This window comes from Oncorhynchus mykiss, chromosome 17 (assembly GCF_013265735.2).
Source record: "Oncorhynchus mykiss isolate Arlee chromosome 17, USDA_OmykA_1.1, whole genome shotgun sequence".
NCBI lineage: Eukaryota > Metazoa > Chordata > Actinopteri > Salmoniformes > Salmonidae > Oncorhynchus > Oncorhynchus mykiss.
In genome coordinates this window covers 59,601,217-59,615,756 of record NC_048581.1, presented here as the reverse complement: position 1 = coordinate 59,615,756, position 14,540 = coordinate 59,601,217, and the positions used below count along the sequence as shown (strand labels likewise).

Here is a 14,540-nt window from a genome sequence, read left to right as displayed (position 1 = left end):
ACAATTCGAGGCAGTGTGGGGGCAAAGCTGAAATTGTGGGCCCAAACCCGCTGCCAAGGCTGACAATATTTCAAGTCATCCCAAGCGGGGTATTGGGTTAAGTTTTCAACCAGCAATAATCACACCTCAGATGGACTTCATAGGCTATGATATCGCCTCTGCGAAAGAATGATATATTACAGCTACTCAAACTGTTTACAGTGTTTTGCACAGCTTCTCCTTTAACAGTAATATTGTGTTTTAACATTGCAATGTCTAGCAGTTCGCCCCCTACCTACCACTTTGGTGGATTCTTGATGACATGTCATTCATGGCAAGGTGGGGTACTTATTCAATAGATGTTACCTTTTTCCAGTAGTAAAAAAAACAATATCGAGAGCAAAGCATTTTGGGTAATCTGCACCACTGGCTCAGCTGCAATGGGTCGCAAACCCAAAACCTTTTCAACTCATCCTTGCCACCGCTGCCTCTAGTGGAAGTGTATAACGTGGCTAAGGGTACCTTACTTCTTGCAAGAATTAGAGGCAGTGTGGGGGCAAAACTGGAATTGTGGACCAATACCACCTGTTGCTGAACCTATTCTCCCCAAGACTACTTCTGACTATATTTCATGTCGTTCCAATGTAAAGTTTTGGGTTAAGTTGTCACCCAACAATAACCACTCCTCGGATGGACCTCATAGGCTATGATAATGCCACTGCGATAGAATATCAGAAATCTGCTATTCAAACTGCTTGCAGTATCTCGCACAGCTTCTCGGCAAACTGTATTATTTTTTGTTACATTGGTATGTCTAGCAGTTCGCCCCCTACCTAACACTGGTGGATTCTCGATTACATGTAATTAATGGCAAGGTGGGGTACTTGTTCAATAGATGTTCCCTTTTTTCCTGGACAAAACCAATATCGAGAGCAAAGCACTTTGAGTAATCAGCACCACTGGCTCAGCTGCAATGGGGGACGAACCCAAAACGTTTTCATGTAAATCTTGCCATAGCTGCCTCTAGAGGAGGCAAGACAAAGTGGGTCAAGTGGCTTTGGGTAACATACTACTTGCAACAATTCGAGGCAGTGTGGGGGCAAAACTGAAATTGTGGGCCTAAACCCGCTGTTGCTGAGTTCATTCTCCCGAACCCTACTTCTGACACAGCATATACTACTGACACCTTTTTTCTGTTTCTACCTAGTTGCAAGATAATGTTCAACTGTCAGCTGAAGCATCAAAAAGGTTATAGAATAAATGAGTTGGATGCAGCCCATGTTTGGTCTTGTCACTATCTTCTCTTTCACATGTATAGCAGTCTCACATAAGACTATCAAAAATTGCCAAGGCTGACTATATTTCAAGTCATCCCAAGCGGGGTATTGGGTTAAGTTTTCAACCAGCAATAATCACACCTCAGATTGACTTCATAGGCTATGATATCGCCTCTGCGAAAGAACGATATATTACAGCTACTCAAACTGTTTACAGTGTTTTGCACAGCTTCTCCTTTAACGGTAATATTGTGTTTTAACATTGCAATGTCTAGCAGTTCGCCCCCTACCTACCACTTTGGTAAATTCTTGATGACATGTCATTCATGGCAAGGTGGGGTACTTATTCAATAGATGTTACCTTTTTCCAGTAGTAAAAAAAACAATATCGAGAGCAAAGCATTTTGGGTAATCTGCACCACTGGCTCAGCTGCAAGGTGGGGTACTTATTCAATAGATGTTACCTTTTTCCAGTAGTAAAAAAAACAATATCGAGAGCAAAGCATTTTGGGTAATCTGCACCACTGGCTCAGCTGCAATGGGTCGCAAACCCAAAACCTTTTCAACTCAACCTTGCCACCGCTGCCTCTAGTGGAAGTGTATAACGTGGCTAAGGGTACCTTACTTCTTGCAAGAATTAGAGGCAGTGTGGGGGCAAAACTGGAATTGTGGACCAATACCACCTGTTGCTGAACCTATTCTCCCCAAGACTACTTCTGACTATATTTCATGTCGTTCCAATGTAAAGTTTTGGGTTAAATTGTCACCCAACAATAACCACTCCTCGGATGGACCTCATAGGCTATGATAATGCCACTGCGATAGAATATCAGAAATCTGCTATTCAAACTGCTTGCAGTATCTCGCACAGCTTCTCGGCAAACTGTATTATTTTTTGTTACATTGGTATGTCTAGCAGTTCGCCCCCTACCTAACACTGGTGGATTCTCGATTACATGTAATTAATGGCAAGGTGGGGTACTTGTTCAATAGATGTTCCCTTTTTTCCTGGACAAAACCAATATCGAGAGCAAAGCACTTTGAGTAATCAGCACCACTGGCTCAGCTGCAATGGGGGACGAACCCAAAACGTTTTCATGTAAATCTTGCCATAGCTGCCTCTAGAGGAGGCAAGACAAAGTGGGTCAAGTGGCTTTGGGTAACATACTACTTGCAACAATTCGAGGCAGTGTGGGGGCAAAGCTGAAATTGTGGGCCCAAACCTGCTGTTGCTGAGTTCATTCTCCCGAACCCTACTTCTGACACAGCATATACTACTGACACCTTTTTTCTGTTTCTACCTAGTTGCAAGATAATGTTCAACTGTCAGCTGAAGCATCAAAAAGGTTATAGAATAAATGAGTTGGATGCAGCCCATGTTTGGTCTTCTTCTCTTTCACATGTATAGCAGTCTCACATGAGACTATCAAAAATTGCCAAGGCTGACTATATTTCAAGTCATCCCAAGCGGGGTATTGGGTTAAGTTTTCAACCAGCAATAATCACGCCTCAGATGGACTTCATAGGCTATGATATCGCCTCTGCGAAAGAATGATATATTACAGCTACTCAAACTGTTTACAGTGTTTTGCACAGCTTCTCCTTTAACGGTAATATTGTGTTTTAACATTGCAATGTCTAGCAGTTCGCCCCCTACCTACCACTTTGGTGGATTCTTGATGACATGTCATTCATGGCAAGGTGGGGTACTTATTCAATAGATGTTACCTTTTTCCAGTAGTAAAAAAAAACAATATCGAGAGCAAAGCATTTTGGGTAATCTGCACCACTGGCTCAGCTGCAATGGGTCGCAAACCCAAAACCTTTTCAACTCATCCTTGCCACCGCTGCCTCTAGTGGAAGTGTATAACGTGGCTAAGGGTACCTTACTTCTTGCAAGAATTAGAGGCAGTGTGGGGGCAAAACTGGAATTGTGGACCAATACCACCTGTTGCTGAACCTATTCTCCCCAAGACTACTTCTGACTATATTTCATGTCGTTCCAATGTAAAGTTTTGGGTTAAGTTGTCACCCAACAATAACCACTCCTCGGATGGACCTCATAGGCTATGATAATGCCACTGCGATAGAATATCAGAAATCTGCTATTCAAACTGCTTGCAGTATCTCGCACAGCTTCTCGGCAAACTGTATTATTTTTTGTTACATTGGTATGTCTAGCAGTTCGCCCCCTACCTAACACTGGTGGATTCTCGATTACATGTAATTAATGGCAAGGTGGGGTACTTGTTCAATAGATGTTCCCTTTTTTCCTGGACAAAACCAATATCGAGAGCAAAGCACTTTGGGTAATCAGCACCACTGGCTCAGCTGCAATGGGGGACGAACCCAAAACGTTTTCATGTAAATCTTGCCATAGCTGCCTCTAGAGGAGGCAAGACAAAGTGGGTCAAGTGGCTTTGGGTAACATACTACTTGCAACAATTCGAGGCAGTGTGGGGGCAAAGCTGAAATTGTGGGCCCAAACCCGCTGCCAAGGCTGACAATATTTCAAGTCATCCCAAGCGGGGTATTGGGTTAAGTTTTCAACCAGCAATAATCACACCTCAGATGGACTTCATAGGCTATGATATCGCCTCTGCGAAAGAATGATATATTACAGCTACTCAAACTGTTTACAGTGTTTTGCACAGCTTCTCCTTTAACGGTAATATTGTGTTTTAACATTGCAATGTCTAGCAGTTCGCCCCCTACCTACCACTTTGGTGGATTCTTGATGACATGTCATTCATGGCAAGGTGGGGTACTTATTCAATAGATGTTACCTTTTTCCAGTAGTAAAAAAAACAATATCGAGAGCAAAGCATTTTGGGTAATCTGCACCACTGGCTCAGCTGCAATGGGTCGCAAACCCAAAACCTTTTCAACTCATCCTTGCCACCGCTGCCTCTAGTGGAAGTGTATAACGTGGCTAAGGGTACCTTACTTCTTGCAAGAATTAGAGGCAGTGTGGGGGCAAAACTGGAATTGTGGACCAATACCACCTGTTGCTGAACCTATTCTCCCCAAGACTACTTCTGACTATATTTCATGTCGTTCCAATGTAAAGTTTTGGGTTAAGTTGTCACCCAACAATAACCACTCCTCGGATGGACCTCATAGGCTATGATAATGCCACTGCGATAGAATATCAGAAATCTGCTATTCAAACTGCTTGCAGTATCTCGCACAGCTTCTCGGCAAACTGTATTATTTTTTGTTACATTGGTATGTCTAGCAGTTCGCCCCCTACCTAACACTGGTGGATTCTCGATTACATGTAATTAATGGCAAGGTGGGGTACTTGTTCAATAGATGTTCCCTTTTTTCCTGGACAAAACCAATATCGAGAGCAAAGCACTTTGAGTAATCAGCACCACTGGCTCAGCTGCAATGGGGGACGAACCCAAAACGTTTTCATGTAAATCTTGCCATAGCTGCCTCTAGAGGAGGCAAGACAAAGTGGGTCAAGTGGCTTTGGGTAACATACTACTTGCAACAATTCGAGGCAGTGTGGGGGCAAAACTGAAATTGTGGGCCTAAACCCGCTGTTGCTGAGTTCATTCTCCCGAACCCTACTTCTGACACAGCATATACTACTGACACCTTTTTTCTGTTTCTACCTAGTTGCAAGATAATGTTCAACTGTCAGCTGAAGCATCAAAAAGGTTATAGAATAAATGAGTTGGATGCAGCCCATGTTTGGTCTTGTCACTATCTTCTCTTTCACATGTATAGCAGTCTCACATAAGACTATCAAAAATTGCCAAGGCTGACTATATTTCAAGTCATCCCAAGCGGGGTATTGGGTTAAGTTTTCAACCAGCAATAATCACGCCTCAGATTGACTTCATAGGCTATGATATCGCCTCTGTGAAAGAACGATATATTACAACTACTCAAACTGTTTACAGTGTTTTGCACAGCTTCTCCTTTAACGGTAATATTGTGTTTTAACATTGCAATGTCTAGCAGTTCGCCCCCTACCTACCACTTTGGTGGATTCTTGATGACATGTCATTCATGGCAAGGTGGGGTACTTATTCAATAGATGTTACCTTTTTCCAGTAGTAAAAAAAACAATATCGAGAGCAAAGCATTTTGGGTAATCTGCACCACTGGCTCAGCTGCAATGGGTCGCAAACCCAAAACCTTTTCAACTCAACCTTGCCACCGCTGCCTCTAGTGGAAGTGTATAACGTGGCTAAGGGTACCTTACTTCTTGCAAGAATTAGAGGCAGTGTGGGGGCAAAACTGGAATTGTGGACCAATACCACCTGTTGCTGAACCTATTCTCCCCAAGACTACTTCTGACTATATTTCATGTCGTTCCAATGTAAAGTTTTGGGTTAAATTGTCACCCAACAATAACCACTCCTCGGATGGACCTCATAGGCTATGATAATGCCACTGCGATAGAATATCAGAAATCTGCTATTCAAACTGCTTGCAGTATCTCGCACAGCTTCTCGGCAAACTGTATTATTTTTTGTTACATTGGTATGTCTAGCAGTTCGCCCCCTACCTAACACTGGTGGATTCTCGATTACATGTAATTAATGGCAAGGTGGGGTACTTGTTCAATAGATGTTCCCTTTTTTCCTGGACAAAACCAATATCGAGAGCAAAGCACTTTGAGTAATCAGCACCACTGGCTCAGCTGCAATGGGGGACGAACCCAAAACGTTTTCATGTAAATCTTGCCATAGCTGCCTCTAGAGGAGGCAAGACAAAGTGGGTCAAGTGGCTTTGGGTAACATACTACTTGCAACAATTCGAGGCAGTGTGGGGGCAAAGCTGAAATTGTGGGCCCAAACCCGCTGTTGCTGAGTTCATTCTCCCGAACCCTACTTCTGACACAGCATATACTACTGACACCTTTTTTCTGTTTCTACCTAGTTGCAAGATAATGTTCAACTGTCAGCTGAAGCATCAAAAAGGTTATAGAATAAATGAGTTGGATGCAGCCCATGTTTGGTCTTCTTCTCTTTCACATGTATAGCAGTCTCACATGAGACTATCAAAAATTGCCAAGGCTGACTATATTTCAAGTCATCCCAAGCGGGGTATTGGGTTAAGTTTTCAACCAGCAATAATCACGCCTCAGATGGACTTCATAGGCTATGATATCGCCTCTGCGAAAGAATGATATATTACAGCTACTCAAACTGTTTACAGTGTTTTGCACAGCTTCTCCTTTAACAGTAATATTGTGTTTTAACATTGCAATGTCTAGCAGTTCGCCCCCTACCTACCACTTTGGTGGATTCTTGATGACATGTCATTCATGGCAAGGTGGGGTACTTATTCAATAGATGTTACCTTTTTCCAGTAGTAAAAAAAAACAATATCGAGAGCAAAGCATTTTGGGTAATCTGCACCACTGGCTCAGCTGCAATGGGTCGCAAACCCAAAACCTTTTCAACTCATCCTTGCCACCGCTGCCTCTAGTGGAAGTGTATAACGTGGCTAAGGGTACCTTACTTCTTGCAAGAATTAGAGGCAGTGTGGGGGCAAAACTGGAATTGTGGACCAATACCACCTGTTGCTGAACCTATTCTCCCCAAGACTACTTCTGACTATATTTCATGTCGTTCCAATGTAAAGTTTTGGGTTAAGTTGTCACCCAACAATAACCACTCCTCGGATGGACCTCATAGGCTATGATAATGCCACTGCGATAGAATATCAGAAATCTGCTATTCAAACTGCTTGCAGTATCTCGCACAGCTTCTCGGCAAACTGTATTATTTTTTGTTACATTGGTATGTCTAGCAGTTCGCCCCCTACCTAACACTGGTGGATTCTCGATTACATGTAATTAATGGCAAGGTGGGGTACTTGTTCAATAGATGTTCCCTTTTTTCCTGGACAAAACCAATATCGAGAGCAAAGCACTTTGGGTAATCAGCACCACTGGCTCAGCTGCAATGGGGGACGAACCCAAAACGTTTTCATGTAAATCTTGCCATAGCTGCCTCTAGAGGAGGCAAGACAAAGTGGGTCAAGTGGCTTTGGGTAACATACTACTTGCAACAATTCGAGGCAGTGTGGGGGCAAAACTGAAATTGTGGGCCTAAACCCGCTGTTGCTGAGTTCATTCTCCCGAACCCTACTTCTGACACAGCATATACTACTGACACCTTTTTTCTGTTTCTACCTAGTTGCAAGATAATGTTCAACTGTCAGCTGAAGCATCAAAAAGGTTATAGAATAAATGAGTTGGATGCAGCCCATGTTTGGTCTTGTCACTATCTTCTCTTTCACATGTATAGCAGTCTCACATAAGACTATCAAAAATTGCCAAGGCTGACTATATTTCAAGTCATCCCAAGCGGGGTATTGGGTTAAGTTTTCAACCAGCAATAATCACGCCTCAGATGGACTTCATAGGCTATGATATCGCCTCTGCGAAAGAATGATATATTACAGCTACTCAAACTGTTTACAGTGTTTTGCACAGCTTCTCCTTTAACGGTAACATTGTGTTTTAACATTGCAATGTCTAGCAGTTCGCCCCCTACCTACCACTTTGGTGGATTCTTGATGACATGTCATTCATGGCAAGGTGGGGTACTTATTCAATAGATGTTACCTTTTTCCAGTAGTATAAAAAACAATATCGAGAGCAAAGCATTTTGGGTAATCTGCACCACTGGCTCAGCTGCAATGGGTCGCAAACCCAAAACCTTTTCAACTCAACCTTGCCACCGCTGCCTCTAGTGGAAGTGTATAACGTGGCTAAGGGTACCTTACTTCTTGCAAGAATTAGAGGCAGTGTGGGGGCAAAACTGGAATTGTGGACCAATACCACCTGTTGCTGAACCTATTCTCCCCAAGACTACTTCTGACTATATTTCATGTCGTTCCAATGTAAAGTTTTGGGTTAAGTTGTCACCCAACAATAACCACTCCTCGGATGGACCTCATAGGCTATGATAATGCCACTGCGATAGAATATCAGAAATCTGCTATTCAAACTGCTTGCAGTATCTCGCACAGCTTCTCGGCAAACTGTATTATTTTTTGTTACATTGGTATGTCTAGCAGTTCGCCCCCTACCTAACACTGGTGGATTCTCGATTACATGTAATTAATGGCAAGGTGGGGTACTTGTTCAATAGATGTTCCCTTTTTTCCTGGACAAAACCAATATCGAGAGCAAAGCACTTTGGGTAATCAGCACCACTGGCTCAGCTGCAATGGGGGACGAACCCAAAACGTTTTCATGTAAATCTTGCCATAGCTGCCTCTAGAGGAGGCAAGACAAAGTGGGTCAAGTGGCTTTGGGTAACATACTACTTGCAACAATTCGAGGCAGTGTGGGGGCAAAACTGAAATTGTGGGCCTAAACCCGCTGTTGCTGAGTTCATTCTCCCGAACCCTACTTCTGACACAGCATATACTACTGACACCTTTTTTCTGTTTCTACCTAGTTGCAAGATAATGTTCAACTGTCAGCTGAAGCATCAAAAAGGTTATAGAATAAATGAGTTGGATGCAGCCCATGTTTGGTCTTGTCACTATCTTCTCTTTCACATGTATAGCAGTCTCACATAAGACTATCAAAAATTGCCAAGGCTGACTATATTTCAAGTCATCCCAAGCGGGGTATTGGGTTAAGTTTTCAACCAGCAATAATCACGCCTCAGATGGACTTCATAGGCTATGATATCGCCTCTGCGAAAGAATGATATATTACAGCTACTCAAACTGTTTACAGTGTTTTGCACAGCTTCTCCTTTAACGGTAACATTGTGTTTTAACATTGCAATGTCTAGCAGTTCGCCCCCTACCTACCACTTTGGTGGATTCTTGATGACATGTCATTCATGGCAAGGTGGGGTACTTATTCAATAGATGTTACCTTTTTCCAGTAGTAAAAAAAACAATATCGAGAGCAAAGCATTTTGGGTAATCTGCACCACTGGCTCAGCTGCAATGGGTCGCAAACCCAAAACCTTTTCAACTCAACCTTGCCACCGCTGCCTCTAGTGGAAGTGTATAACGTGGCTAAGGGTACCTTACTTCTTGCAAGAATTAGAGGCAGTGTGGGGGCAAAACTGGAATTGTGGACCAATACCACCTGTTGCTGAACCTATTCTCCCCAAGACTACTTCTGACTATATTTCATGTCGTTCCAATGTAAAGTTTTGGGTTAAGTTGTCACCCAACAATAACCACTCCTCGGATGGACCTCATAGGCTATGATAATGCCACTGCGATAGAATATCAGAAATCTGCTATTCAAACTGCTTGCAGTATCTCGCACAGCTTCTCGGCAAACTGTATTATTTTTTGTTACATTGGTATGTCTAGCAGTTCGCCCCCTACCTAACACTGGTGGATTCTCGATTACATGTAATTAATGGCAAGGTGGGGTACTTGTTCAATAGATGTTCCCTTTTTTCCTGGACAAAACCAATATCGAGAGCAAAGCACTTTGGGTAATCAGCACCACTGGCTCAGCTGCAATGGGGGACGAACCCAAAACGTTTTCATGTAAATCTTGCCATAGCTGCCTCTAGAGGAGGCAAGACAAAGTGGGTCAAGTGGCTTTGGGTAACATACTACTTGCAACAATTCGAGGCAGTGTGGGGGCAAAACTGAAATTGTGGGCCTAAACCCGCTGTTGCTGAGTTCATTCTCCCGAACCCTACTTCTGACACAGCATATACTACTGACACCTTTTTTCTGTTTCTACCTAGTTGCAAGATAATGTTCAACTGTCAGCTGAAGCATCAAAAAGGTTATAGAATAAATGAGTTGGATGCAGCCCATGTTTGGTCTTGTCACTACCTTCTCTTTCACATGTATAGCAGTCTCACATAAGACTATCAAAAATTGCCAAGGCTGACTATATTTCAAGTCATCCCAAGCGGGGTATTGGGTTAAGTTTTCAACCAGCAATAATCACGCCTCAGATGGACTTCATAGGCTATGATATCGCCTCTGCGAAAGAACAACATATTACAGCTACTCAAACTGTTTACAGTGTTTTGCACAGCTTCTCCTTTAACGGTAACATTGTGTTTTAACATTGCAATGTCTAGCAGTTCGCCCCCTACCTACCACTTTGGTGGATTCTTGATGACATGTCATTCATGGCAAGGTGGGGTACTTATTCAATAGATGTTACCTTTTTCCAGTAGTATAAAAAACAATATCGAGAGCAAAGCATTTTGGGTAATCTGCACCACTGGCTCAGCTGCAATGGGTCGCAAACCCAAAACCTTTTCAACTCAACCTTGCCACCGCTGCCTCTAGTGGAAGTGTATAACGTGGCTAAGGGTACCTTACTTCTTGCAAGAATTAGAGGCAGTGTGGGGGCAAAACTGGAATTGTGGACCAATACCACCTGTTGCTGAACCTATTCTCCCCAAGACTACTTCTGACTATATTTCATGTCGTTCCAATGTAAAGTTTTGGGTTAAGTTGTCACCCAACAATAACCACTCCTCGGATGGACCTCATAGGCTATGATAATGCCACTGCGATAGAATATCAGAAATCTGCTATTCAAACTGCTTGCAGTATCTCGCACAGCTTCTCGGCAAACTGTATTATTTTTTGTTACATTGGTATGTCTAGCAGTTCGCCCCCTACCTAACACTGGTGGATTCTCGATTACATGTAATTAATGGCAAGGTGGGGTACTTGTTCAATAGATGTTCCCTTTTTTCCTGGACAAAACCAATATCGAGAGCAAAGCACTTTGGGTAATCAGCACCACTGGCTCAGCTGCAATGGGGGACGAACCCAAAACGTTTTCATGTAAATCTTGCCATAGCTGCCTCTAGAGGAGGCAAGACAAAGTGGGTCAAGTGGCTTTGGGTAACATACTACTTGCAACAATTCGAGGCAGTGTGGGGGCAAAACTGAAATTGTGGGCCTAAACCCGCTGTTGCTGAGTTCATTCTCCCGAACCCTACTTCTGACACAGCATATACTACTGACACCTTTTTTCTGTTTCTACCTAGTTGCAAGATAATGTTCAACTGTCAGCTGAAGCATCAAAAAGGTTATAGAATAAATGAGTTGGATGCAGCCCATGTTTGGTCTTGTCACTATCTTCTCTTTCACATGTATAGCAGTCTCACATAAGACTATCAAAAATTGCCAAGGCTGACTATATTTCAAGTCATCCCAAGCGGGGTATTGGGTTAAGTTTTCAACCAGCAATAATCACGCCTCAGATGGACTTCATAGGCTATGATATCGCCTCTGCGAAAAAATGATATATTACAGCTACTCAAACTGTTTACAGTGTTTTGCACAGCTTCTCCTTTAACGGTAACATTGTGTTTTAACATTGCAATGTCTAGCAGTTCGCCCCCTACCTACCACTTTGGTGGATTCTTGATGACATGTCATTCATGGCAAGGTGGGGTACTTATTCAATAGATGTTACCTTTTTCCAGTAGTATAAAAAACAATATCGAGAGCAAAGCATTTTGGGTAATCTGCACCACTGGCTCAGCTGCAATGGGTCGCAAACCCAAAACCTTTTCAACTCAACCTTGCCACCGCTGCCTCTAGTGGAAGTGTATAACGTGGCTAAGGGTACCTTACTTCTTGCAAGAATTAGAGGCAGTGTGGGGGCAAAACTGGAATTGTGGACCAATACCACCTGTTGCTGAACCTATTCTCCCCAAGACTACTTCTGACTATATTTCATGTCGTTCCAATGTAAAGTTTTGGGTTAAGTTGTCACCCAACAATAACCACTCCTCGGATGGACCTCATAGGCTATGATAATGCCACTGCGATAGAATATCAGAAATCTGCTATTCAAACTGCTTGCAGTATCTCGCACAGCTTCTCGGCAAACTGTATTATTTTTTGTTACATTGGTATGTCTAGCAGTTCGCCCCCTACCTAACACTGGTGGATTCTCGATTACATGTAATTAATGGCAAGGTGGGGTACTTGTTCAATAGATGTTCCCTTTTTTCCTGGACAAAACCAATATCGAGAGCAAAGCACTTTGGGTAATCAGCACCACTGGCTCAGCTGCAATGGGGGACGAACCCAAAACGTTTTCATGTAAATCTTGCCATAGCTGCCTCTAGAGGAGGCAAGACAAAGTGGGTCAAGTGGCTTTGGGTAACATACTACTTGCAACAATTCGAGGCAGTGTGGGGGCAAAACTGAAATTGTGGGCCTAAACCCGCTGTTGCTGAGTTCATTCTCCCGAACCCTACTTCTGACACAGCATATACTACTGACACCTTTTTTCTGTTTCTACCTAGTTGCAAGATAATGTTCAACTGTCAGCTGAAGCATCAAAAAGGTTATAGAATAAATGAGTTGGATGCAGCCCATGTTTGGTCTTGTCACTATCTTCTCTTTCACATGTATAGCAGTCTCACATAAGACTATCAAAAATTGCCAAGGCTGACTATATTTCAAGTCATCCCAAGCGGGGTATTGGGTTAAGTTTTCAACCAGCAATAATCACGCCTCAGATGGACTTCATAGGCTATGATATCGCCTCTGCGAAAAAATGATATATTACAGCTACTCAAACTGTTTACAGTGTTTTGCACAGCTTCTCCTTTAACGGTAACATTGTGTTTTAACATTGCAATGTCTAGCAGTTCGCCCCCTACCTACCACTTTGGTGGATTCTTGATGACATGTCATTCATGGCAAGGTGGGGTACTTATTCAATAGATGTTACCTTTTTCCAGTAGTATAAAAAACAATATCGAGAGCAAAGCATTTTGGGTAATCTGCACCACTGGCTCAGCTGCAATGGGTCGCAAACCCAAAACCTTTTCAACTCAACCTTGCCACCGCTGCCTCTAGTGGAAGTGTATAACGTGGCTAAGGGTACCTTACTTCTTGCAAGAATTAGAGGCAGTGTGGGGGCAAAACTGGAATTGTGGACCAATACCACCTGTTGCTGAACCTATTCTCCCCAAGACTACTTCTGACTATATTTCATGTCGTTCCAATGTAAAGTTTTGGGTTAAGTTGTCACCCAACAATAACCACTCCTCGGATGGACCTCATAGGCTATGATAATGCCACTGCGATAGAATATCAGAAATCTGCTATTCAAACTGCTTGCAGTATCTCGCACAGCTTCTCGGCAAACTGTATTATTTTTTGTTACATTGGTATGTCTAGCAGTTCGCCCCCTACCTAACACTGGTGGATTCTCGATTACATGTAATTAATGGCAAGGTGGGGTACTTGTTCAATAGATGTTCCCTTTTTTCCTGGACAAAACCAATATCGAGAGCAAAGCACTTTGGGTAATCAGCACCGCTGGCTCAGCTGCAATGGGGGACGAACCCAAAACCTTTTCATGTAAATCTTGCCATAGCTGCCTCTAGAGGAGGCAAGACAAAGTGGGTCAAGTGGCTTTGGGTAACATACTACTTGCAACAATTCGAGGTAGTGTGGGGGCAAAGCTGAAATTGTGGGCCCAAACCCGCTGTTGCTGAGTTCATTCTCCCGAACCCTACTTCTGACACAGCATATACTACTGACACCTTTTTTCTGTTTCTACCTAGTTGCAAGATAATGTTCAACTGTCAGCTGAAGCATCAAAAAGGTTATATAATAAATGAGCTGGATGCAGCCCAAGTTTGGTCTTGTCACTATCTTCTCTTTCACATGTATAGCAGTCTCACATGAGACTATCAAAAATTGCCAAGGCTGACTATATTTCAAGTCATCCCAAGCGGGGTATTGGGTTAAGTTTTCAACCAGCAATAATCACGCCTCAGATGGACTTCATAGGCTATGATATCGCCTCTGCGAAAGAATGATATATTACAGCTACTCAAACTGTTTACAGTGTTTTGCACAGCTTCTCCTTTAACGGTAACATTGTGTTTTAACATTGCAATGTCTAGCAGTTCGCCCCCTACCTACCACTTTGGTGGATTCTTGATGACATGTCATTCATGGCAAGGTGGGTTACCTATTCAACAGATGTTACCTTTTTCCAGTAGTAAAAAAAACAATATCGAGAGCAAAGCATTTTGGGTAATCTGCACCACTGGCTCAGCTGCAATGGGTCGCAAACCCAAAACCTTTTCAACTCAACCTTGCCACCGCTGCCTCTAGTGGAAGTGTATAACGTGGCTAAGGGTACCTTACTTCTTGCAAGAATTAGAGGCAGTGTGGGGGCAAAACTGGAATTGTGGACCAATACCACCTGTTGCTGAACCTATTCTCCCCAAGACTACTTCTGACTATATTTCATGTCGTTCCAATGTAAAGTTTTGGGTTAAGTTGTCACCCAACAATAACCACTCCTCGGATGGA

At 43.0% G+C, this 14,540-nt stretch overlaps 10 non-coding genes and 2 pseudogenes across 10 annotated transcripts; all 12 read right to left on the bottom strand.

Annotated features, from left to right (window-relative positions):
* Positions 1 to 47: 47 nt before the first annotated feature.
* Positions 48 to 170, bottom strand: LOC118940561 (annotated as a pseudogene).
* A 1,130-nt stretch (positions 171 to 1,300) lies between these two features.
* On the bottom strand, positions 1,301 to 1,442 carry LOC118940550. The gene has a single exon (XR_005037145.1). It is a non-coding gene; the product is annotated as a U4 spliceosomal RNA (small nuclear RNA).
* Positions 1,443 to 2,667: 1,225 nt separating this feature from the next.
* Positions 2,668 to 2,809, bottom strand: LOC118940527. The gene has a single exon (XR_005037123.1). It is a non-coding gene; the product is annotated as a U4 spliceosomal RNA (small nuclear RNA).
* A 935-nt stretch (positions 2,810 to 3,744) lies between these two features.
* Positions 3,745 to 3,867, bottom strand: LOC118940558 (annotated as a pseudogene).
* A 1,130-nt stretch (positions 3,868 to 4,997) lies between these two features.
* LOC118940553 lies at positions 4,998 to 5,139 on the bottom strand. The gene has a single exon (XR_005037148.1). It is a non-coding gene; the product is annotated as a U4 spliceosomal RNA (small nuclear RNA).
* Positions 5,140 to 6,261: 1,122 nt separating this feature from the next.
* Positions 6,262 to 6,403, bottom strand: LOC118940526. The gene has a single exon (XR_005037122.1). It is a non-coding gene; the product is annotated as a U4 spliceosomal RNA (small nuclear RNA).
* A 1,131-nt stretch (positions 6,404 to 7,534) lies between these two features.
* On the bottom strand, positions 7,535 to 7,676 carry LOC118940534. The gene has a single exon (XR_005037130.1). It is a non-coding gene; the product is annotated as a U4 spliceosomal RNA (small nuclear RNA).
* A 1,130-nt stretch (positions 7,677 to 8,806) lies between these two features.
* On the bottom strand, positions 8,807 to 8,948 carry LOC118940533. The gene has a single exon (XR_005037129.1). It is a non-coding gene; the product is annotated as a U4 spliceosomal RNA (small nuclear RNA).
* A 1,130-nt stretch (positions 8,949 to 10,078) lies between these two features.
* Positions 10,079 to 10,220, bottom strand: LOC118940548. The gene has a single exon (XR_005037143.1). It is a non-coding gene; the product is annotated as a U4 spliceosomal RNA (small nuclear RNA).
* Positions 10,221 to 11,350: 1,130 nt separating this feature from the next.
* Positions 11,351 to 11,492, bottom strand: LOC118940536. The gene has a single exon (XR_005037132.1). It is a non-coding gene; the product is annotated as a U4 spliceosomal RNA (small nuclear RNA).
* A 1,130-nt stretch (positions 11,493 to 12,622) lies between these two features.
* LOC118940535 lies at positions 12,623 to 12,764 on the bottom strand. Its single transcript, XR_005037131.1, has one exon. It is a non-coding gene; the product is annotated as a U4 spliceosomal RNA (small nuclear RNA).
* Positions 12,765 to 13,894: 1,130 nt separating this feature from the next.
* LOC118940525 lies at positions 13,895 to 14,036 on the bottom strand. The gene has a single exon (XR_005037121.1). It is a non-coding gene; the product is annotated as a U4 spliceosomal RNA (small nuclear RNA).
* Between the last annotated feature and the right edge of the window lie 504 nt (positions 14,037 to 14,540).